Source organism: Heterodontus francisci, chromosome 24, assembly GCF_036365525.1.
Source record: "Heterodontus francisci isolate sHetFra1 chromosome 24, sHetFra1.hap1, whole genome shotgun sequence".
Taxonomy (NCBI): domain Eukaryota; kingdom Metazoa; phylum Chordata; class Chondrichthyes; order Heterodontiformes; family Heterodontidae; genus Heterodontus; species Heterodontus francisci.
Window position 1 is genome coordinate 37,300,295 of NC_090394.1, and position 24,160 is coordinate 37,324,454.

Consider the following 24,160-nt stretch of genomic DNA (forward strand, 5'->3'; position numbering starts at 1 on the left):
GCTATGGAGATAGATGTTGCTAGGGAGATGCCCTTTGGGGTCAGAGGTTTTTTTGTGTGCTTGCTGACACAGTCTGGCACTGAGTTGGCTTCTAGACAGTCAGTTGGATTTTGAAAAGCTGGTAGTCAGACAAGCAGTTGGCTTTTGGAAAGTTGTTGGCTTTGAAAGCAGTTGGACTCAGGAGCAGAGGCGCCATCAGGGACCAGGGGGGTTTTGGTTTTGAGGCAGGCCCATGCTTAAGCTGGAAAGTACAGATTTGTGAAGTGCTGAAGGTGAACTGGATGATTTGCCTAGCCAAAGCTAGAGGGAGAATTCCCACGAAATCTCAAACTTTGCAAGACAGTTGAGAAATTAAGGAAATTGAAGCCAGTTCCTAAGAGCTGTGGTACCAGGATTGGTTTCAGGAGAAATGAACAAACCAAGACCCTATAACATATAGGGATTTTTTTGGGGTGGAATTAACTATCAAACGAGGGTGCTATGTTGAGATTTAGAGTTTAAAGTATTCATCTTCATGTTCTGTTAAAATTTTAAGTTTAAAATATGTTTCCAAATTGAAGTTAGCAGTGTTCTGCTTTGTTTAACCCTTGCACAGTAAAGATTTTGTTTAAAATGTGAAATCTTGTGGCATAATCCTTTCAGTAATAACTGGTAATTTGACTTTCTCTTTTTAAAAGCTAATGGTCCCTAATGGAAACCTAACACCTGTCCCAACAGCTGTGACAATGGTATACAGTCGGGTGGGCACGGCCCTCGGAGTACTTAAAATTGATTCTGGAGAAGGGCATGGTAACCTCCTGCCAAGTACCACCTTACTCCTTCCCCACCACCCCAGACTGATGAATCAATATCCCATCCTATTAATCACTTGGAAAAAGCTCTGAATAAAGCAAGAGTACAGAATATATTCCTGGTGGGGAACTTCAGTGGCCGCCACCAAAGTAGACTGAGCATTGGTTGAGAATCAACACACGGGAACGACTCACTTGACCTCATCCTCACCAATCTACTTGCCACCAGCATTAGTAAGAGTGTCACCTGCACAATCTTGCCTCCAGTGAAGAATTTCATCATGAAGTGTGAAACTGCAACCCTGGTAAGTGAGATAGATCTAGCAGCTGCAGTAAGGACACTACCACTGGCCTCATAGCTCAGAGTTAAGGAGTGATGGGGGTGGGGGGAAATTACCCAGGTTTTTGATAATTATACTACAGATCCTGGGAAATGTGCATGTGTGGACACGAGGAAACCAAGTTCGCCTGGAATCCCTCTCCAAAACAAGCTGATTTTCAAGAAAGCCTCGATGATGGGCAGTACAGCTGGCAAAGATAGACTATATTCCACCATAAAATGCCTTCTAGAGAAGCAGAAAAAGGGGGCGTGTTTTAAGGGGTATTAAAAACCCATTTGAGCTGTGTTATGACCGAGGTGAGAGTAATGCACTGTTAATTCAGTCCCACTACTCCACATTAGTAAAGTTTCCCACCTACCAGGAAGATAGCCAAATTAATTACTTTATTTACCCCCAGAATAAAGGATGCCAAACCAGGTTTTCGTTAAACAAAATTAACTATTTATTAATAAAGTTTTAAGTGATAATGAGATGAATCTATATGTATGAAAAGATTTTATAATTCCTTAGTCTTCCTAACCCTCATACACACACATACATTCAATTACCAACAGTCAACCGGGGAAAATGGTTATATTGATTTTATGACAGTTTCTTAGGGATAATAAAATCACTGGGTTGTAACTACTGGTAATATCTTCCTGGCTCGGTGAGGTGTCCCAGAGTCGAATATCAGATCCCACTCCAAGTCTCTCCAGGTGAAATTCATGAACAGTCTATGGTGGGTAGGCATTCAAGATAGTTCATCTGCAGAAGGCATCACACAGATCTTTCAGCAACAGGTTGTAGCAACAGGTCTATTTAAATTTTGAAATAGTCTAACAGTAGAAATTTTAAGATTTTAGGAACTTCCAAAAATACAAAAGTCAACAGGACTTGCTCTCAGCAAAGGAGCCTTCTCCACAGAGCACAGCACTACAGGACAGGACTCATTCTCGAGGCAGGGATTCTTGACTGGAGGCAACAGCAACAAAGTCTTCCTTTCTGCAAAGCAGTGTTTATCCACGGAGTATAGCAATTCCTCTTTTTCTCTGGGTCTCCTCCTCTCTCTTCAAACAGGTCAAAATCTCACCCCAAATGTAGCACTTTTTCCCTTGAAGTACAGAACTTATTTTCAGGGAGAACAGGTCTTTTTCTCTGGTCTATCAGCAAATCACAGCTCCAGCCACTGCTAGCTGTTCTGTTTCCCTCTGGAGAACTGAAAACTAAAGCCTTTTTTTTTAGGCTGTGTTTGCTGATAATGCAACCACTAGGTGGTGCAGTACTTGCACATGCACAGATGCAGGCTCTTCAACTGGAACGTCAGTGTCTGTGACATTCAGGTAGCTGTCAGGATTAAAGATGGCGCTGCTCAATTTATCACAGGAAATGCTTATGGCTGCATCATTTTAGCAAACTAACCTTACATTAAGTTGGATGGAAGCTTAGTAATACACTATGTAGTTATAGGATATTAACTGTAATCCTCAGATCCATTTAATATTTGAGTAATCCTATTAAATGCAAAAGGAATTTTATGATTGCATTTCCATTGCAAGATAGTGAATTGTCACCCCGATCGAAATCGGGCAGAGTATAAAATGTGCTGCCAATTCGTTATAGTGATTTGTTTGAGAGAGAGATCAGGACTTATTTCACCCGTACACAGCTACTAGCTCCCGCCCCACTGACCCCTCCCCCCCTCGGCAACTCGCTTTTTGCCCCTTCTCCCCGCTGGCCATTTCACCATACCCCCTCAGCCACTCACTCCAGACCACGCAGCACCCCCTCCTTCCCTGGCCAATTGTTCCTCGCCACTCCGCTCTCCGGGTGCTCGCTCCCCGCCTCTCCTACCACCCCCTCAAGCCACTAGCTCCAGACCGCGCCGCATCCCTCCTCTCGGCCAATCGCTCCCACGTTTCATCAGTCACCATGCGTCGTTCGAAGAAGCAAGGAGTGACCAGGCGACGTAGGAGCGGATGGCCGAGAGGAGGGCAGCAGCGCGCCCTAAAGCTAGCAGCTGGAGGGGAAGCAGGAAGCGAGCGGCCAGACAGTGGATTGGCACGAAGCAAGGAACAATCAGCCAAGGCAATAGGAGGGAGCAGTGAGGTCTGGTGCGAGCGGCTGAGGGGAGGAAGCATCGAGGCCTGGAGCGAGTTGCCGAGGGGGGAGAGCGGCCAGTGGGGTGGGAGCGAATGACAGGGATCAAGCTCCAGCCTCAAAGTCTCTGATTCAGCCGCTTCCTCCAGCCGAGTTGGGGGCTGGATACCCGATGACCCGTTATCACGCATGCGCCAAAATGGACTAGGCGCAGATTGCGATGAAGTAACCCCACTCACGCGCCACTTAGTCCTGGCAAGATGTAGTTGCGCATGTGCGCACTCCGATGACGTCAGCGGGCCGCTGTGTTGTCAGGAATCACTTTTTTTTTACAACTTAATTGTAAAACCATCAGGTTGCTTGGATACAAATTGCCCTGCAGCCTGGACTTCAAATACCACAAGCCTCTGCAGTCACTGCTTTTAAGATCTGTTGCTACTTTCTGTGAACAATCAGACTCCTTAGTTTTTTTTTAGTAAAAACAAAACTCTTATGACAGCTGGTTGATATTTCTTTTTGTTACTGCCTACTCTTCAGATCACTTGCAGGTCTTGAAGTAATTTGTTTCCCCCACTGCTTAAAGGGGAAATTTTCTTTTAGAAAGCATAGGTGCACATTTACAGCCAGCTCAGACAAGCTTCATTCAGGACTATCAGCCCAATGGAATCCATCAAAATGTAGCTGTGCATCTGTGTATAACAATGCCATTATCACTCTAGGAACACTCAAGCTGATCATGAATGATCAACATAAAATGGATTCCCAAGATTAGTCAGAGATTTTTTAGATCCACAGTTATATTTGCATATCAGAAGAGCAAAGATTTTTAAGTTTTCTCATGTATGGTTAGCATACTACTTCATTGCTTAAAATAAGGCTGTGACATTAAAATATATCTGCCTCCAAGCCAAATAAAAGCCACTATTTTCACCGTGGCGACACTTGATTTACCATTTTACAAACTAAACAAATAAGAGACCAAAACACGCAATCTTTATGGTTTAAACATTAAACTGCTATTCTGTTCCATCAAGTGCTTCCATTCAAATATACCTTAACATGTTTTACAAACTTCCTTTCATCTGAGTTCTTGCTTTATTTTCTAATGCATGCAAAGTCAATTCAGTAGAATAACCAAGGACTAGTTTTTTTATGTACAGTTTTGATCATAACTGTTAATTTTCACACAAGCTTCCCACAGTTCAGCTTTCTCAAATGCTGCCTGGAGCTGTTGCACCACATGTCTCTCCTTCTACATAAAAATCTAATTTCACTGTCCAAATAAATAACTCTTGCTTGGCAAAGATAACTTTCCAATTTCAATTGCATTTCGAGTTTTTATTTTAACACATTAAAATTGTTTTTTAAAAGATCAGTTCTCAACCCCAATCAAAAAATTGTAACATGGTCACAGAGCCAAAAGGTCTCTTCATAAATTGAAACAGAAAACATTTATTTTAATTTGTTTTTGAAAGCGCAACACGTTCAAATGCCAGCCATGGAGTGCATTAAACTTTGAAAGCAAAAAAATCAAATTCAATTAAGAATGGAGTAAAATAACTGCAGAAAAGAATCAAATTAGATGACCAGAAGCTTTTTTTTTGTTGTCAAGCAAGTTTTTTTTGTATTATACAGAATAGATTTACAACATGAATGATGTTCATTAGACCAAATGAAGCTTAAAATTCAAGCATCTAAATCTTAGCAATAAGAGTTTTTAAAACACAAATTCATTTCGTAATTTTCACTGCTCAGTATAAGTTGCAACTATGAATAGACTCACCATATTATTCCAGGAACATAATGCTTTGAGTTTAATTAGAGATGTTGCCTTTTACATGATATGTTTATTTGAACAGTCAGGTCATAAAACATTCCGGTGGTCGTCATGGAGAAGAAAAACCAAAGAACTTGCATTTACATAGTGTCTTTCATGACCTCAGGACATTCCAAAGTGCTTTACAACCAATTAAGTACCTTGTAAAGTGTAGTCACTGTTGCAATGCAGGAATTGTGGCAGCCAATTTGGTTTTTGTCAGCAGGCTCGAACACGATGGGTCAAATGGCCTCTTTCCATGCTTTAAATTTCTATGATTCTATGATCAAGGTCCCATAAACACCAATGAGCTTTTATTTTTAATTTCAGTTTGTTGCCTGAGGGATAAATATTGGCCAGGACACCAGGGAGAACTCCCCTGCTCTTCTTTGAAAAGGGCCATGGGATCTTTTACCTCCAAGGCAGAAGCGACCTCTGTTTCATATCTCATCTGAATGATGGCACTTCTGACAAATAAGTACTCCCTCAGTATTGAGGTGTCAGCCTGAATTATGATCTCAACACACCGGAATGGGGCTTGAACCCATAACCTGCTGACTCAGACGAGAGTGCCACCACAGAGCCTAGGCTGACATCTTGTTCAGATTTCAATTTACCTGCTTGCAAATCATGTGATGAATGTATTTTTAAAAAACTATATTAGTACAGCCTTGTTAAAAGCACATATGTGCAACACATTAATTCTTCACTGCACCATTAATTCACCTCTTTCTGGCCCCAAAAGAAAGACTGAATCCAAACCAACTGAGCTCATCTCAAAATCCGGTAGGTTGAGTGTATGCCATTTATAACCTGTAAACTACAGCAGGCTTATCCATGCAGACCTGATTTGTCTGGTACCATTCGTACCAGAAAAGGCTAGTTACGATAAACTGTCGATAAAAGACACTATCACAAAGGTAGAAGTTAGGAGAACTTATTTTAAAAGCGAGAGACTGTATTGACATTGAATACCCTACCAGAAAGTGATGGAAAGAGAATCCTTAAGAGATTTAAAAAGGTAAGCGGATGGAATTTAAAAAACTATTTAAAAGGGTATGAGGAAAGGTCAAGGGAACAGAACTAAGTGGACAGTTCTTTCAAAGAGCTGGCACAGGTGTGATGGTCCAAATGACTTCCTGCACATGGTCTAATAAATATTTTCTGTCTCATGCAATAAATACATGATGCTTGAAAAACTGGGAAGGGAAGGCAAGCCACGCAAAGAGTACTAAATCCATTAGCACAAGTGGTTGGTTGGTTGATCGGTCAGAATAAGCTAACTGTCCTGTCTGGATAAGCTAACAGAAATAAAAAAAGCTAGGTTTTTGGCATATAGTGTTTGTCCTCCTGTTCCCACATTCCTAAGACCCAAAGCCAAGAGCAAGAAGCAAAAGCAGCATTTTCTTGCAAGGGGGACAGGGAAAGGGAAGGGAGAGAAAGAGTGGGTTAAATAAATACAAATTTTAGTAAAATATACAAGTGTGTTATCTTCTAGGTATTAAGCACAAACTGAAACTCGATAAATTTGCAGCAATTACGTCACAAGCATTAATCTTTCAGTAAGGACTACATCATGAATCATCAGGCATGGAGCATTCTAGCCAACGTCTGCCATAACATCTGCTCTGCCACAGACAGGAACAAAACATCACCAACCCAGTGACACAATTTTTTTTTAATGGATACATGGAAGTGAATCTCAGGCAGTAATCCCAGAGGAGTTCAGACAACTGTAATAAATTGTTCGAGCTCTCATGATTCAGGATGTTATCGGAACCCCGTGATGAAAGAATCACAAATAATCACTCGAAGGTACCCATTACACTTTATTTTAAGGCTCGATTTGATTGAGCACTCAATTTTGCTCTCCAAAAAATTGCTTCTCAGCTAATAGCAGTTGGCTTCCCCGAAACACAGCCCTCTCATCCTTCCACAGTTTGCATTTAAAGAAAAAATACGTTGCCCATTAGCTTTTTGACAGACTAAATGACAAAAATAGGCTTAAAATAATTCATTGGTACAGAACGGAGCAAACAGAAGCACACAAGAAGCCACACCATCAACTCATGCAGTGTGAGCTTAACAAAGCACATTAAAGTGAAATCCTACCAGATAGTGAGAGAAGGACCAGTGGCCGTTTCCATTAGAAACTAACTGATACACAGAGCACATCAATACAGTTTTCCCCCTGGCACATGTCAGGGCTATGCAGCTTGCAAATCAGTCAGGGAAAAGAGGTAATGTTTGTTTTCCCTTCATCTCGTTGTTGTTCACAGGACTATTACAAATCCGGCTGTCAAAACCAGCACTACACAAATCGTCATCTGCACTGCCATTGCACAGTTTGAGAAACAGCAGGGTTCACAATTAGTGCTAGCAACTTGCATATTTGACTCGTCTTTTTTTAATTTTCACAGGTACATGAGATTACTTTTCCGAAGCAGAAGTGAAATCATCTATGAAAGTTTCTAAAGCTACAGCATCACAAATATTGCAATCAAATCCAGGCCGACTGATACACTGTATTATATAGCAATGTATTATTTCATGCTTCTATTTGGAATCATTTGTTTAAAGAGACTGAACAGGATGAAAATACAATAGCAGAAACAAATTAGTGGTCATTTACTACTGAACTGAAATTATTAATAAAGAACAAATGTCAGGAAGTTGGTGGTTACAAAGATCAGGATTTTGCGGTAGGAATAATGGAGACACCATCAGTGTTCACCGTTATTAGGTAGTAAATCGGACAGCAACGTCAGGTGTCCATGTAAGCACAGTTAAACAAAGTTGCTGTCCAATGTTCCCTGATACTCCACAGTACGTCGCCAAGAAATTCTGCATTCAAACAAAAGGACACAAAGTTGCAGTACTTACCCACTAGATACCACTAACCATGCCAGAGAAAGTTAGGGCTTGTCCATTCAAGGGTAAGAGAATTTTTTTTTTAAATAGTGTGATAAGTCTTCATCACTACCAAACAACCTTACCGGCACTGAAAATTTACTTTTACAAGTATGGAGTCTCATTCCTTCATATTTTAATTGTTGTGGACAATTTGGTGATTTTTTTTTCATTTTTCTTTCTCTTTTCTCTCAATTTCATTTTAATTTCCCTCTGTAGCCTGCTTGCTGTACATGATTGTACACCGGATTAAATATTCTAACTTACATTTACTAAATAAGGCTATGCATGCCTCAGTGAGGATTCTTCAACTGATTGGTTGAGGAAACAGTCTGTTGCTTGCCCTGTTCACACAGGTCCCAGATTCCCTGTAGAAATTACCACACCGGATCAGACACTCGATGACCATAAATTGCCGCACAAAAGCCCATTAAAAGTCTGTGGCCAGCTGTAACGAACTTTGAGCACCATTCATTCATCATCCAGGCCAATATTTAAACACAGTGCCACCCCCCAACTGAAAAATGCAAAGCAACAAGATAAATATTGCATCAATGCGAACTGAAAGTTTTACTTCGATTGTCCTTCTGACGTTAGGCAGCCACATGTAAGATCCTGCACCAATATTGACCATTATCTGCAATTCCTAATCCCAGATTAGTATTCATTTCCAATTCCTTATATCCTCCACCCATACGTTCCTTGGTCTTTATCTGTATGCTTACTAGCAGTTATTCGTATTTCCTCTGGCTATATGTCCAAAGTACTTGGTAAGTATTATTCTCACTGCTCTTAAGCCCTTCAAGCACTGATTCATTATTCCTCTTTTTTGGTCAATGGCTCAAGGGTCTTTCTGTATTTCCAAGTATTTCCAGTAGTCGCCTCTTCTTCCGCATAAGCCGTATCCTTCCAAATCTTGTTCTCTGCTCTTCACTTGCACCAATTTCCCGTTTCTCCTTTTCTCCTGAAGATGTTGACTCCATGCCAAGAGGGTGATTTCAGGATCCTACTACAGTACCTTCATCCAAGTGGTCAGTATTTATGTGAGCTTTCACTGTGAGTGCCAGCTGACAATGAGGAACAATTTTACTGAGAAGGAAAAATTTACTTACTCAGTCAAAAAAGAGCTAAATAAATTCCCATAACAGCGAGGGAGATTCTTCCCCAACAAAGAGAGAAAACGGGAAAGCAAGCAAGACATTTTTATTATACCCTCTGTTTTTTTGTTTCCAAGATATATAAAAATGTATCTGCAGCTGAGCTGCTATTACTATTTAGTGCACGCAGACTCAACAGTTATGCAATGTGCATTGAAATGCGTAACACTTTTGAAGCTCATGATGCCTTGCAGGTCTAAAATTAAGTACAGAAGTATGGATATAAAATGTAGTCTCTCTTTCCTTGACCCTATCATGCTTTTACAAGCTCCTTCCTGATGATCTGATGTTATCCAGTAGAACGCAATGCTGATTCAGTCATTCTAAATATTTTCTTTTCAGAGCCATTCTCTACAGTTGTGTGGTAATGGAGCAGGACCCTTAGCTCACTGCCCCCCTGCTATGGAGGCTTCACCTCCTCTACAACTGCCCTGATCTCAGGCCTGAAATCAGTCAAGGATGAAACCAGACATTTTAAACCAGACTCGCATATACACACACACAAGTTTGTAACTCCTCCATTTACGTTCAAGTTCCAGGCTTTTAGCCTTTCTTGTCGCTGCTCACTGCCTTTACTCCTGGCTTGGTCATGGTTTCATGTTCAATTCCAAGTCTCTATTTCTCCGGCAGTGCCTCATTCTAGATGTGGCTCCTTGAAGGTCTTGAAATTTTACTACAATTGCTCTTTCTGCCTGTAAATCAATTTTCTTGTTCAGCCTAAGAGTATGAATAGCAATTATGAAAATATCAACTACAATTCCCAGTGTTTCACAAGGACAGACGTACATATTACTTGAAAGCAGCACAGTCTTGATTAAGTTATTCACAGCAAAACTTCATCTCCAGACAAAAAGTGCAAGGATATAAATCATGTCAAAAACATGATTCCATTACTTACATGCCACAACATCACATAGAAAATGAGACTCAGTTCTTCAAACTTTTATCATTTCCTACGCAAAAGACATTTGCCAACCACTAAACAGGATAGCTCTAACTCCTGGAAGCCTCTGCACCATATTCCCATGAGGGTAGCAATAATTAAGACTGCATATATCTTTTGCATACTTTGTGCAGACTTTTTCTGAACTATATGAAGATTGCTGTAAAGCAACATATTCTGCAATTTTATCAGAAACAGCCTCAAAACTGCTCAAAACTTCAACAATGCAAACTTAAAATGTACTTGCAAGCAAAACTCACTAGGATCAAGATTAGAATACAGGAAACACATATACAATTTGAACACACTGCTGCACAATCCACTGCCTGATCAATGATACCGAGTGTTTGGAAAGAACTGATTGATTGGACAAATAAAAGGGAATGCAGTAGGTGCAGTTTATATGGATTTTCATAACAGGCCTGTTAGAAAAATTCAGACGTATGTTTTAAGAGGAAATTAAAACAGAGTAGATAGAAATTTGGTGGACAGGCAGGAAAAAAGGGTTACGGCTGCGCATTGATTAATGTTGCATGGCTGGCAAACACTTGCACCTAATACAGAAAAGGAAATAGGAGAGATTTTAATAAGTTCGAACCAGTAAGTTACAACCACTTGCCTCACAGCTCTATACTTCTGGTTTTGGGCCCATTCAATTCTGCTGACCACATCAGGAAGCAGTTTTTTTTCTCTTGGCTAGGCACAAGATAGGATATGTTAATCACTTGCAGCAGGAAAAGAGCGGATAAGATAAAGAGAGAGAGGAGATACGACCTTGGTTCTATCATTTAGCAATAGGAACAAGTTTTCTCTAAAGTCCAAGGGCAATGAATTTCTGATGAATTTTTGAGCTGAGAGCGTTAGCATACTATGCACTAAAGACAGCTGTTCAGTTGATTGTTACAGCCAGGGCCCTTTAGGCTTAACCTCCTGTAATTAAGTAGATGGAATGTGACATGGTCAAGGCAGAAGCTGATCTTTAAGCTGTAGCAAGGTCTGCACTGTTAATCCCTAAAGCAGTGTCAAGATTTTTAATGATCTTGAGGTAAATTAATCCTGTGGGGACTGTTCAAGATTTCCCATGCCAACATGTAAAAATAAGTTTACAACTTTTTTCTTCTAGTTTAGCGAGAGAATGCTGAAAGTCGTGGCACTTTCTGTATTGCTATGTTTAAATATTCTTCATAATTTTTTGATAGAAAAGCCATATTTGAACATATCCCATGAAGTACATTTGAACTGAAAGTAACTTCAGCACTCGAGTCAAAAGTGTTAGAGATGGTTCACAGGGCTCACTTAAGTGAAAAATAACGATAGCGCCACTTTTCCCATTTACCCATCCAAGGCTAGAGTTTTTTTTTAAAATACGTTCCTGGGACGTGGGCGTCACTGGCTAGGCCAGTATTTATTGCCCATCCATAATTGCCCTTCAGAAGGTGGTGGCGAGCTGCCTTCTTGAACTGCTGCAGTCCATGTGGGGTAGGTATACCTACAATGCTATTAAGAAGGGAGTTCCAGGATTTTGACCAGAGACAGCGAGGGAACGGCGATATAGTTCCAAGTCAGGATGGTGTGTGGCTTGGAGGGGAACTTGCAGGTGGTGGTGTTCCCATGCATCTGATGCCCTTGTCGTTCTAGGTGGCGTCTAAGGAGCCTTGGTGTGTTGCTGCATTGCATCTTGCAGATGGTACACACTGCTGCCGCTGTGCGTCTGTCGTGGAGGCAGTGAACGTTTGTGGAGGGGTGCCAATCAAGCAGGCTGTTTTGGCCTGGATGGTGTCGAGCTTCCTGAGTGTTGTTGAAGCTGCACCCATCCAGGCAAGTGGACAGTATTCCATCACACTCCTGACTTGTGCCTTGTAAATGGTGGACAGGCTTTGGACAGTCAGGAGGTAAGTTACTCGCTGCAGGATTCCTCGTCTCTGACCTGCTCTTCTACCCATGGTATTTATATGGCTACTCCAGTTCAGTTTCTGGTTAATGGTAACCCCAAGGATGTTGATAGTGGGGAATTCAGCAATGGTAATGCCATTGAATGTCAAGGGGAGATGGTTAGATTCTCTCTTGTTGGAGATGGTCATTGCCTGGCACTAATGTGGCGCGAATGTTACTTGCCACTTATCAGCCCAAGCCTGGATACTGTCCAGGTCTTTCTGCATTTCTACACGGACTGCTTCAGTATCTGAGGAGTTGCGAATGGTGCTGAACATCGTGCGATAATCAGCGAAAATCCCCACGTCTGACCTTATGATTGAAGGTCATTGATGAAGCAGCTGAAGATGGTTGGGCCTAGGATACTACCCTGAGGAACTCCTGTGGCGATGTCCTGCAGCTGAGATGATTGACCTCCAACAACCACAACCATCTTCCTTCGTGCTAGATATGACTCCAACCAGCGGAGCGTTTTCCCCTTGATTCCCATTGATCCAGTTTTGCTAGGGCTCCTTGATGCCATACTTAGATAAATGCTGCCTTGATGTCAGGGCAGTTACTCTCACCTCACTTAAGTTCAGCTCTTTCATACCAACACTTTTGCATCAATATAAGTTTGTGAGTGTGCATCAACATGAAAGTGTCAGTATGACTCGAGAATACAGTCACGCATTTAAAAACTCCCTCAAGAAAGCTGTCTTACACCAGTTAGAATTTACATTATGCAAAGTGTAACTCCTGTGCGGAGTGAGATTCAATAGCTTAAAAAAAGACTTGCATTTCTATAATGCCTTTCGTGACCTCAGGATGTTCCAAAACACTTTACAGCCAATGAAGTACTTTTGAAGTGCAGATAACGTAGGAAATGGGGCAGGTAATTTGAGTGCAACAAGGTCTGGCAAACAGCAATGTGACGTTGACGAGATAATCCATTTTTCAGTGATGTTGGTTAAGGATTAAATGTTGTCGAGGGCACCGGTTAGACCTCCCCCGCTCTTCTTCACCTAACAGGGCAGGCAGGACCTCAGTTTAACATTATATCTAACAGATGGCAGCATTCCCTAAGCACTGCACTGGAGTTTCAGCCTAGACTTTGCGCTCAAGTCTCTACAATGGGGCTTAAATCCGTGATGTTCTGACTCAGAGGTGTGCATGCTACCAATGAGCCAAGGCTGAAAATGTGGAAAGCAGCAGCAGCTAGGTATAAAACTACCTCAAAACTGGTAGACTGAGCGCCAGTTTTGGCCTATCATATATGACAGCAATTCTTGATGCAAATCTATTCAATTTATAGAGGAATACTTTATTTCTTGAAATAATTTAAATTGCAGTTACTTTCCTATAAAGTAGAAAGTTCAGTATAACTTAATATTCCCTCTCTTTGAATGCATGCACAACAAATGGTATTGGCACATTATTCATTAACTCTTTTGTAATGTATTTCAATTACTTCTATTCCATTGCAAGTGGTGGTATGGGACAGATTAGATAAAGAAATATAAATTTTAAAAAATTAAGGCTTGAATAGAAACACAGAACAATGGAAATCCACGCACTACAGCTCGCTCACTATATTACAGCTCTGCAACAAAAACTAATATTTATGGCTGCATTTCAAGATGGCAGCTCATCACCACCTTCTCAAGGGCAATTAGGGATGGGCAATAAATGCTGGCCTTGCCAGCAACGCCCACATCCCATGAATGAATAAAAAAATACCAGTAGGTGGCGCAGTACCGGCACATGCGCAAATGCAGCCTTATCAACAGAAATGTCAGTCTGCGATGTCTCAGACAACTGCCAGTACTAAAAATGGCACTGCTCAATCTGACACAGAAAAAGAATTGAACCCAAACCGCCTCACTCCTCAATGGCCACGATCGCCACCTGCACACCCCCAACTGTACCCCTCTCCCTCCAGCGATCGCCGCCTCAATCCCCAGTTTCCTGCTCCCTCCCACGATCGCCGCTTCTCCTCCCCTCTTCCTCACACACTGCCTTCTCGCCACGTCAGACTGCTCGCCACTCCACCCTGCAACTTCAGACTGCTCGCCACTCCATCCCACCATTCTCTCTGGCAGCTGACTGCTCGCCATTCCCTCCCCACTGCCCGGAGAAGCAGCAGGTGGGGGAGCGAGCAGGGTGCTAGTGATGAGGCGGGAAGAGAGCAGTGAAGAGTCAGGAGTGGTGGGATGGAATACCGAGCAGGCGGGCGCCTGAGAGAACAGCAGGAGGAAGCGGAAGAGATGCACCAATTGCGGGGGGGGGGGGGGGGGGAGGGAGAAGTGATGCAGCGATTGAGGCACTAATTCCAGGGGATAGTGGGGAAGAGAAGCGGCGATTGACGTGCTAATTGCAGGGGGGGGGGGGGGGGGGGGAGAGGGACAGGGCAGAGGAACGGCAATTAAGGCGCTGATTGTGTAGTGGAGCAGGGAAGAGAAGCGGCAATTGAGGCATCGATTGCCGGGGTGGGCAGGAGACCAGGGTACTGTCAGAGGGGATGGAGGCAGCGATGGCAGCCATTGAGGGGTGAAGCAACACTGCTGGTGATAACGTGGTGATGTTGACGCGTGCATGTGCAGAGACATACTGGCAAGCTGGCAAATGTTCAGATGCACTGATGACATCAGGGATCACTCTATGCATGCTCTGCGTTGTCAGGATACACCGAATATTGATATAGCACCTTTAACGTAATAAAACGTCTCAAGGCACTTCAGAGAAGCATTTTAAAATAAAATATGACATCAAGCCACATAAGGATCCACATCTCACATTAGGTGAGATAACCAAAAGCTTGGTCAAAGAAATAGGTTTGAAGGAGCGTCTTAAAAGGAGGAAAGCAAGGTAAAACACAAGAACACAAGAAATAGGAGCAGAAGTAAGCCATACAGCCCATCAAGCCTGCTCCGCCATTCAAAACCATCATGTCCGATCTTAGGATTCAACTCCACTTCCTGCCCGCTCGCCATACCCCTTGATTCCCTGAAAGACCAAAAATCTGTCTATCCCAGCATTAAATGTATTCAATGATGGAGCATCCACAACCCTCTGGGATAGAGAATTCCAAAGATTCACAACGCTTTGAGTGAAGCAAATTCTCTTATCAGTCCTAAATGATCAGCCCCTTATCTTGAGACTATGCCCCTTGTTTTAGTTTCCCTGTAGAAAGGCAGAGAGGTGCATTCCAGAGCTTAGGTCCTAAGGAACTGAAGGCCAGCCATCAATGGCAGAGCGATTAAAATCAGGGGTGCTCAAAAGGCCAATATTGGAGCACAGATGGACTAACATGGGAACCAGGAGAGAAAGTTGGGTGATGAGCTCAGTGGGAATAGGATCGAAGGAGCAGCAGATGGGTGGCATGGACAAGACGAGCTCAGAGAGGGCATGAGGGGAGATAGGAGAGAGACTAGAGAAAGATTGAGTTCAGAGCTAGGGCAGCGGGAGCATTATGGGAAGTTTGGCCCAGTGGACTCGTGGAATGGAGGCAGCTGATTAGATGGTCCTGATCTTAGTGACAAAGAGGTCCATGAGCTCCTCACACTTATTGGTTGGAGATGAGGGTGGAGGAGACAGAGGAGGGGTTTTAACAAAACTGTTGACAGCAGAGAAGACAATGGGCGGGGTGGGGGTGGGGGGGGGGGGGGGCGGGTGCGTTCGTTTGATTCCAGGAATAATGCAGTTTCAGCAGATGAGAGCAGGACCCAATAGTGCCTTATCTGATTCAGTCAAATCTGATAGTGGATGGCTAAACCAGCTGTCCGCCAAATCCCTGGACTTAGGGACTTAGAATCAGATATGACACAAAGTTAAAGGTATGCATCTCAACATCAAGTAATTAGAAATTAGCACGACTGCAACAAATGGTTCAAGCTTAGGGGGAAAAATGGCAAGTTGCTAAAAAAAAAAATCCACAGATCAGTGCAGCAGAATCATTTCTATTATGTCAAAGACAAAATGACAGTGATACTCTTGTGCTCTGTATTGATCATGCGCTGCCAGGCAAGTGTTCAAAGGAAACAAGCAATATGAATATCAGATTTTCAACCTAAATGACAGCATATTTCCCAGTCGCAGGGCATAATGACCAGACATCCAGAACAGCATTTACTGACTCATCAGGCATCTGTTCATAATCAGAAGTTTTTCTTCCTTTCTCTTGAACCATGCCCACCTAAAGTGGGCTGACAAGTATCCTGCTCCCAAGTTTCTACCAGTTCCAACTGTTAGTGTTGCATTAGAGCATTTAGGTGTCCCTCCCAGGCTGCTTTGTAGTAAAGGGGGAAAAAAACAGAGACCTCAGAAACTACAATACAGTTCAGGATGCAGAATTCTCAATCCACTGTGCGATTTCCTGGCGACACAGGTTCCTAGAGTGGCTAATTTGAAATCTCACCCCTTACCTTTTCTATCAGAGTTGTTTAGGAACACTCCAAATTGGTGAAATAACTGCAGCAGTCTAGCAGTGAGCTAGAATCTATTCTAAGGACTTCTGGTTGGCATCCTTCCATGTGCGACAGATGACGGACACGCAAACAATCCATTTAGGTGGGGTTTCTTCTCTTGGTGCACCTTTGTTGATGGCTATGAAGGCCAAACCTCGAGAGGCAGGTTCTGCCACAAGTGCTGCACATGAAGTGACGCTGTGAGTTGTTTTTGGCACTGGCGCCTGTTGCCAAGCTGCTGTTGTCATTGGTCGTCCTGGTAGTGCACACCAGTCCACAAGATGTGTCATAATTTCCCTCTTTCGCCAGCTAGTGACTCCCAGGTGCAATAGTCGACATTTAGGGCCTTCATGTCACACTTGCAAGCATCCTTGAAACGGAGCTTTGGGTGCCCCGCTGTTCATCCGGCCCCGGCTACCTCACCATACAGAAGGTCCTTGAGTGTGCGACCGTCTTCCATCCTACAGACGTGTCCGATCCACCAAAGCTGCCTCTGTTTGATTAGTGCCAACATACTTGGAAGCTCTGCCTTTGAGAGGATTACCACATGTTTTATATTGTGCCCTGCCAAAATATATCTATAATGCACCACAGACAGGGAAGATGGAAATTGAGCTTCTTTTCCTGGTAACTAAGTTGCCCATGTTTCACAGCCATACAGCAAGGTGCTGAGAACACAGGCTGTCTAACAACTACTAAAACTGACTTTAAAAAACCCAACCAAAATTCTTGAGTTTGGTCAATTATTCTTACTGGCAGAACCACCACCGATGTGCAAAATTCATCTAACAATTTTTTTAAAAATCCAAATCGTGATTAGTTTCGTCAGTCTTGCAGATGGCCAGCCCAGGCTCAACGGGCCAAATAAAGTCCTCCTGTGCTGTAACCATTCGATAAGCCACCGTCCTTCCCCCTAGAAAAGGCCAATGCCCAAGCAATCTACAGGAAAAGTCCACTTATCCAAAGGAACAAAAGAGATATTTCATGAAGCCTTTCAGAATTTAAATAACCATAATTCATCAAAATCTTCACTGAATTGAAGTAAACTGTGTAATGTGGAAATCTCAGTCTCTCCCTCTCCTTCCCCTCAATAGAAAACATACAGAGTTTAGCAATGTGGAGAGAGTTCTTTAATGCTTAGTTCATAAGTTCAGTAACTAATGTGGAATTATGTCATGCAGATCAGTAAGCTCCTGGGTTCAATTCCTGGTTTGTGCAGAATTGCTTGATTTTGGCTGCACTCGCAGTGTTTTTTTAAAAAGTTATACCACTGAGTTACTCAAGGTTTAAAAAGAAATAGTCAATGCTCCTGTCCTTGAACGTCATCTTATAACTCCTGCTGGAAATAACGTGCATAGAAATAGGGAAAGGACCAGACTGGAATTGGCTCAGATGCCCCAAATAAAGGAAGAATAAACTTGCATTTTATATAGTGCCTTTGATGGCCTCAGCATATCCCAAAGCATCTTAGAGTCAATGAAGTAGTTTGGAAGTGGTCACTTATAGGAGACGAATGAGCAGCCAATTTGCACACAAGGTCCCACAAATAGCATACAGCTGAGTGACTGGATAATCTGTTTCAGTTGCTGGCTAGTGGATAACTGTTTGCCAGGACAAGAGAAGAACTCCCCTGTTCTTTTATGTCCACCTGAGGCAGCAGACAGGGCCTTGGCTTAACAAATACCTGAAAGACGGCTCCTCTGACTGTGCAGCACTCCCTCAAATCTGCACTGGAGTGGCAGCCTGGATTACTGTCCTCAAATTTCTGTACCAGGGCTTGGACCCATGACTTTCTGATCTAGAGGCAAAAGAACTAACACTGAGTCATGGCTGAACTAATCAGTCAACATTTACTGGAGCCAATAATACAGCGGTTCAGCGACCACTGAGCATCAGACAATGGCCCCCCCTTGCCCAGGAGGCAGATCTTGTCCGTAAATGCAAGATCATTTATATATTTTGACAGGCACTCTTAACATGGCGTGCATGATGTACTTGGAGCACAATGAAGTCAGGCAGATTTTCCTGGGCAGCAGTTCTTAAAGGTGTACATTATCTTGCCAAAAATGGCTGAATGCAGGAAAATGCAAACCATAAAGTTAGATCATTCTGTTAAAATTAGCACGCAAGTTTCACCAGCATGCTTCTTTTTTCACAAGACAGATACAGATGAGAAAAGCCTTGTGGCCTATCCTAGCTCATTCAGCCATAAAGAAACAAGTTTTTCCCCCATCATAGCATCCAGCTGTTGCACAATTGCATAGCTGATGTCTCCAGTACACTACTCAGATTTCACACACTGATCATTCATGTATAGGTCATCCCAGCAAAATATGAATTTAATGGTTGTTTTTTTTAAACCATAAAAATCAGAAATAAAACACAAGTTGTTAATATCTGGATCCAAAAAAAAATCGAATTCATTTTTTCTGTGAAGTCCAGATAGGAGTGAAAGCAAACCTCTAGAACGAAAAGTTCCCCTTTGTCTTGATAATTGCTTCCTCACCCTCAAGTTCAAAGGTGGACATTTTAAAATCTACTTTCTTCCATACTCTGATAGTGAAGTTTATGTCTTTAAACAAAATATACACACGCATGCACACAATCTTTCAGTTTTATTAGAAACATTATGTTCCTCACTACGCAGCACAGCTTAGCCCATGAGATCTCAAGACAGAGGCAATATATGACCATTTGTTTTTGCTCTCTCACTGGGAGACAAGGGAGAAACTGTCACATTCAGTGGCTGGCTAATCAGCTCTGGTTCTGTATGACGCAAGTTTCATTAGCCAAGCTCCAGGGCACAGTGTTGTTTTCTCAAGAAAAATGTGTGAATTTTATGGAATGGGTTTTTATAACCTTCATTATTTTCAGAACAGAGATTTTTTTTGTTGGTTTTGTTAGAATGTTTTACTCAAATGGCAACTTAGCAAGTGTCTGGATGTCAAGACAGCAGCACATCAAAATATGCAGGTCCTGTTTGCAAGAAATGTCAACATCAACCAAGGACAAGTGCACTGAAGAGTGTTTTAAAGAATAAGCTGCAGAACCTAGTGCAAATACCCAACTGTTCATTATTCTAAAAAAATAATAAATTTTGAATTTAGCAAAGCTTATAACAATGGTAAGGGTTCAGCTTAGGAAGGGAGAGAGGGCAAGAATGTTTGTGTTCCTTTCTTCAGAGGAAAACATCAAGGTAAAAATGACAGAGCTCAGCTGGAACAGTGGCTAGGGGCATTGTCATGGGCTTCAGTGCCCTGAGCTGCAGGGAAAGGAGGAGAGAGAGTTCCCACTCTTGTTTGCTAACCCTTGACCGCACCACCAAGTAAAGGAGTGACATTGTATATGATATAATCGAGAATATATTGTGTCTCTCTGCCTACCTCTGCTATCTTTGTGTTATTGTTCATCTCTCCTCGTCACTTTTTATTTTTTGCTTCTCTGTCTTTTGCTTTCCTAGAGATAGTAGTTGGTATGACGTGTGGCGGGGAAAAGAGCCAACAACTGCCTACAGGTTAGGGGTTTCAGGAACAATATGGCCCACATCCACTACCCTAGTCTCCATGCATCCTAACCCCACCACCTTGCTCAATCCAAATTCCTACCTCGTCACCTTCTCACTACCTGTCTCCTTCCTACCACAAACTCACTCCCATCGCTTCAGCTACCTCATTTTCAATTACTCACCAAACTCTTTCATTCGCCTCTCCCACTTGCTCCATTGTCACTCATCTCAGCCTTAACCTGCAATCCACTCCTCCTCCTCACCTCCCCTCAGGACAGATGGCAAGAAGCCTCCTCACCTTCAACCACTTTACCTCCTTCCTTTCTTTCCTATCCATTCCCCTCAAAAGGGCTTTTCTCCCTTTCAAAATGCAACTTTTTTTTTAATGAATTCAAATGAGAATGCCCTTCCTTCACTGGTTTTAGTTATTAGGCAAGTTCTTACTAAATGTCAACAAAACTGAAGGAAATAATGAGTTGCATGGAGACTCTCTTTCTCCTTCTCACCGCTCCCCCTTTCTCACCCCGTGACCCCATCTCTCTCTCTCACTTTCTAAAGGTTATAAACACAAAACAAACCCAACAGGTGTGTAATCAGAAGTCATTTCTCCTCACACAGAATTTAATAAAAAAAATCATGAATTTCCTCTCAGTAAAGATCCTGAAATTTGATCAGTAGCTTTTTAAAATATATATATTTTTAAACATTTAAGCAAAAACTGCCAGAAGCTAAAGAAAAAATATTTGTAAAGAAAAAATATTACATAGCTGATTGAATGGTACTGGTGCAGCAGGGAAATTAGCTACACTTCTCATGCGCAGACTACACAATACAAATTCAATTCACAGCTGTGGGCAAAAGTATCGACTCCAGGCCTAGGCTTTCATGCAAAGATTTTGAAGATAACAGTAAAAGACAACATTTTAATACCACAATGAGAAGAATAGGCCTGACCTGGGGGTCGGTAGAGGGCATGGAAGAAACAGAACAAAAGCACTCGCAAAGGAAGAAAAGACAGAACTTTTTTTTTAATTTTGAAACCATCCGAAGTGACTCAATTTCTCACCTGGCACGGGCATTGGGCTTCTAAAAAGCTAAATATTTCTCTACACTACCACCCAATAGTCAGAATTGGCAACTGCAGCATTCAGCATTGCATAACTGAAAACCCTATTAGGAGCACTACCTACAGAAATCACAAGCAAAGAGGAAGGACATACAAGTTTTAATAGGAAGGACAGATAAGGAAGTGGTGGTTGGGGGCGTGCGGGTAAAAGACAAAATCAGGAATCAGTAAGATGTCCCGCATCACAGCCCCACCTCCCACTCACAGTTGGAACACTTGCCAAAATTGTGGGTGAAGTTCCAGAAGGCACTTGGTGACATGCAACTGCAGCCCGTAATGTGACTTCATCTTCGAGAAAGGGAGGGTGAATATTTGGGACTAGAAATTAAAATAATGCAAAGAGCTAGACTGCTTTTATTTTTACTACTTTAGATTGCCTCAAACAAAACTTTACAAACAAAACATAAATACAATCTGCCTGACCTCCTAAAATTCTACTGATTTCAGCACCACAACGTAGTGCCTGAAAAGAAACTCCTCGCTGGTTAAGCAGATTATGGTGCAATGCTTCACAACATAGATCATGAAGGTCCTAGGTTCAATCTCAAGTCTGTGCTGAGTTGGTGGACCTCAGTTGGGACACACTCGGAGCCGACCTGAGGTGGGGAAAAACAGACCGCCAAGGTTCCCACACTGGAATGCTTTCCAGTGACTCCTGTTAGAAAGACTGAACATTAATTGAGGGTGGAATCAGTCTCTGTCATGACACCCCTTTAATCAGCGATCATCAGTGTTCGGGTTAACACATGGAGAACAGCTACTTATTGATACACTGGAGGACTGTTGGCCCCTTTAAAGCAAATTCCAACAAAAGTCACTGCCCCAGGAGAGGCAACAGAAAATCGATTTAGCCCCACCCCAAAGTTTATTAAATACTCTAAAGTCTTTATGCAAGATTCTAGATGAAATTACATGTTATCCTTAATTCTATTTTCACAACCTGTTTTGTGGTTGAAAAATTAAATGACTATATTAATACATTCTGTATAAAATACCAACACTGCATAATTCCAGATGTATGAAAAATATACTTGTGAATACCAACATTTTCTAAACACCCTCGGGTTATCATTAACCTATATTAAGATTTCACTTCTATCCATCTATTTTTATTTCTATAATCCAAGTCGTGCATCCATGCGGCATTCTTTGAAAGAACAAACAGATGCTGCTTAATGAATACTTTAAAAACGCATGTTTTAAATATTTATACCAATGAATAACACAGTAGAACAGGTGGAAAAGCAGCTTCCTCTCAACCAGATGGTCCCAGGTTAAATCTCATGTCTGCCTAATCTCTCAGCTATCACAATAGAGATTGTTTGAGTGCGCTGGACTGCCATGCCACTTGAGACAGTATTTGGCTGGTAGAAAATATGAGATGAGGAAATGGGAAAAGACAGGTTCAGCCAGTTACAAGTAGGCTTCGCATCACCAAACCTGTATCCATGGCAGCACAGATCACAAGTTGTTTCAATTATGTGAAAAGTTATTTTAAAATTACATGGTTAAAAATTGGAATTTTTATACTTTGTGTCCCTCAACATTGCCCTGGAAGGTCTCCAGGAATTAAATGACAGCAAGTGAGCCTTCGTATAGCATCCCTTCTAATAAGAAACGTGAAGGATTCGAGTGGCTACATTTAAAAATTCCTGAAAGAGTGAAGCTTCAAGAAAAATCCAAGGTCTCCAGTGCCTTCCAAAATTGTAAATCAATCACAGCACTGCTTGTAGGTGGAACAGGTATACTTAAATGTTGACACATTTAAAATGGGTTTTCCTATTGACAAATTCCAACATAGGAGCAGTCAAGGTGCAGAGCTGAAGTGTTGCAACCCACCTAGCATTTTTAATATACAATATATAGTTCAACCTCCATATACAACTGAATAGGCTGAAAATCAACTGGGGAAACTATGGGATATTGTCCCTTGAACACAGCACCAGCCTCACAGTAACCGTACGAAACACCCATTCTGATTCCTGCCAGTGCTGCATACAAGCCCTTTAGCACACCTCACCTTTTGGAAGACAAGGCAAAGAGAGGCCAAGTTGTTACAATCTGCAACCAAACACCGTGTACCCATATTTTATTTTAAGCTGCAGGTGTACCAAATCCGAAGGAAAAAGAGAGAGGGCGTGGGTTGGAGATTTATATGGAAACGGTGAGCCACATTAAATCAATGAGCAAGACCTTATCAAAAGTAGATTCAACATTCTTGCTGATTGGTTCCACCACCAATACGAATGAATCACAGAAAAGTGATGTAGAAAAGCACTGGCCAGCATGGAGTGTTCGAGGAATTAGCATGAGCTGTCTGATTAAAAGAATAATCATTTTATGAAAGCACACAAATTACTTCAAGAAACTACCTTAAAATATACTCAAGGAACATTCTCTTGCTTTTAACCCCTGAAGCAGCATTAGCAAAAGAAATCTTCAAATTTGCCCTCCGTGACAACCTGGTTCACTCCTCCATTACCCCCACCACCTCGTCCGCTTCCCATAGCACCTTCCTCTGCAATCGCAGGAGGTGTAATACCTGCCCATTTACCTCCTCTCTCCTCACTATCCCAGGTCCCAAACACTCCTTTCAGGTGAAGCAGCGATTTACTTGTACTTCTTTCAATATAGTATACTGTATTCGCTGCTCACAATGTGGTCTCCTCTACATTGGGGAGACCAAACGCAGACTGGGTGACCGCTTTGCCGAACACCTCCACTCAGTCCGCAAGCAGGACCCTGAGCTTCCGGTTGCTTGCCATTTCAACACTCCCCCCTGCTCTCATGCTTGCATTTCTGTCCTGGGATTGCTGCAGTGTTCCAGTGAACATCAACGCAAGCTCGAGGAACAGCTTCTCATTTACCGATTAGGCACACAACAGCCTGCCGGACTGAACATTGAGTTCAATCATTTCAGAGCATGACGGTCCCCCATTTTACTTTTATTTTTAGTTATTTTTTTCTTTTTCCTTTTTTTATATATTTTTTTGTGTTTATTTTCTTTCATCTTAGTTTGTTCAGTTTGCTTACCCACTGTTTTTTCTCATGTTTGTACTTGCGGCTGCTCAATTTTCAGTCCGTTAACACCCTATCTGTACTAATGCTTTGTCTT

At 42.2% G+C, this 24,160-nt stretch overlaps 1 protein-coding gene across 6 annotated transcripts in view; it reads right to left on the reverse strand.

Annotated features, from left to right (window-relative positions):
* Nucleotides 1-24,160, reverse strand: part of mad1l1 (mitotic arrest deficient 1 like 1) — a 999,406-nt gene that overhangs the window by 759,528 nt on the left and 215,718 nt on the right. The window contains exon 1 of one of the 6 annotated variants that reach the window (XM_068055943.1): nucleotides 10,657-10,678. The exons of the other annotated variants lie outside the window; for them this stretch is intronic. The gene's annotated coding sequence lies outside the window, so the exon portion shown is untranslated. Of the gene's footprint in view, nucleotides 1-10,656; nucleotides 10,679-24,160 lie in introns of those variants that run through there. 6 annotated transcript variants of the gene reach the window in all.